The following is a 1,624-nucleotide window of genomic DNA, read 5'->3' as shown; positions in this document are numbered from 1 at the left end:
AAAACGTTAGAAGTTGTTTGTCATAGTCCTTATTTCGGACTTTGTGCGGAAAAGGTGGTTTGGGTACAAAAGTTTTGGTACTTATGTCAAATGGTGAACTATTTGTGTTTAAGATATCTTCTTTGGACTTTGGTAAATCAGTTCCTGATAATGTTGCATCTTTGGGCATTTCCGGCCCTTGATAATTTTTCCCTGAACGAAGAGTGATAGCCTTCACCTGCTCTTTCGGATTTTCCTCCGTATGGCTGGGAAGACTTCCCTCTTTTCGGGATGGAATTGATTTAGCAAGTTGACCAATTTGAACCTCCAAATTATGGATGCTAGATGAGTGGTTTTTAATAAGCTGATCGAATTTATTTTCGATCCGTTTAAAACCATCATCGTGATTACTTATTTTTCCACTGATAGCATCTATAAACTTGTCGATTTTAGAAGATAAAGTACTAATCGTATCTCTTGACTGATTTTGATAATTAGTGGTACGATTTTGATTAGCACTTGCATTATTGTTATTGTTATCTTTCCAGTTAAAGTTAGGATGATTCCTCCATCCAGAATTATAAGTATTAGAATAAGGATTATTAGTTTGGTTTTGCCCTTGGACAAAATTTACCTGTTCGATCTCACTCATATTTTCGTAATCCACATCCGTTTGGACTAGATTACCATTGGTATCGCGCGGTGCCATAAACTTATCAATTTTGTGCGATAAAGCAGAAAATTGGGCTTGTAGCATCGCGACTGGATCAAGTTCAACTATACCTTTAACTGATGGTGTGGTTGAGGATGATGGTTTTGCTACCGGTATATGTCCACGTTCCGCGGGCCACATATTGTTGTTGATTGCCATTTCCTCCAAAAGCTCTCTCGCTTGGGCTGATGTTTTCTTCATAAATAGCCCTCCCGACATAGCATCTAATGAACCCCTAGTTGTAGGATTTAGTCCATTGTAAAATGTTTGCATTAAAAGTTCAGCGGGTAATTGGTGGTGTGGGCATAAACGTTGAAGTTCTTTAAAACGTTCCCGAGTCTCATAAAGAGTCTCATTATCATTTTGAGAAAAAGATGTTAACTCTTTTATGACTCTTGCGGTTTTTGCTAAAGGAAAATATTTTGATAAAAATGCTTGGGCTAATTGTTCCCAAGTGGCAAAAGTTGCGGCTGGCATAGAAGTTAACCATTCTTTGGCTCTATCCTTCAAAGTGAAAGGAAAAATGCGAAGTTTGATTGCTTCTGCAGTCACATCTGAGATTTTAAAAGTGTCACAAATTTCAAAGAAATTTGTTAAATGGGTATTAGGATTTTCGTTAGGTAACCCGTAAAATGTTACATTATTTTGCAACATATTATGCAAAGCTGGCTTAATTTCAAATTGGTTTGCGGTGATTCTGGGTCTAACGATACTATTGGTTACACCAGCCACACCTGGCCTAGCATAATCCATAAGTGTTGGTGGGTCTGCCATTTTTTCTGGCTTGGTAAATGTTTTTACTGGGGTCTTATTTTTGTTTTTCTTGTTCTTCCTAATGGTTTTCTCAATTTCTGGGTCTATAGGGTCTGGTACAATGCCTGAACTTCGAGAACTGCGCATGAACCTGAAATCTTGCACGAACCGAAACTACCT

At 37.9% G+C, this 1,624-nt stretch overlaps 1 non-coding gene across 1 annotated transcript; it reads left to right on the top strand.

Moving 5' to 3' along the window:
* The first annotated feature begins 980 nt into the window (after positions 1-980).
* On the top strand, positions 981-1,087 carry LOC136201725 (small nucleolar RNA R71). The gene has a single exon (XR_010674066.1). It is a non-coding gene; the product is annotated as a small nucleolar RNA R71 (small nucleolar RNA).
* The last annotated feature ends 537 nt before the right edge of the window (positions 1,088-1,624 follow it).

This window comes from Euphorbia lathyris, chromosome 7 (genome assembly GCF_963576675.1).
Source record: "Euphorbia lathyris chromosome 7, ddEupLath1.1, whole genome shotgun sequence".
Lineage (NCBI taxonomy): Eukaryota > Viridiplantae > Streptophyta > Magnoliopsida > Malpighiales > Euphorbiaceae > Euphorbia > Euphorbia lathyris.
This window is presented reverse-complemented; position numbering and strand designations above follow the sequence as displayed.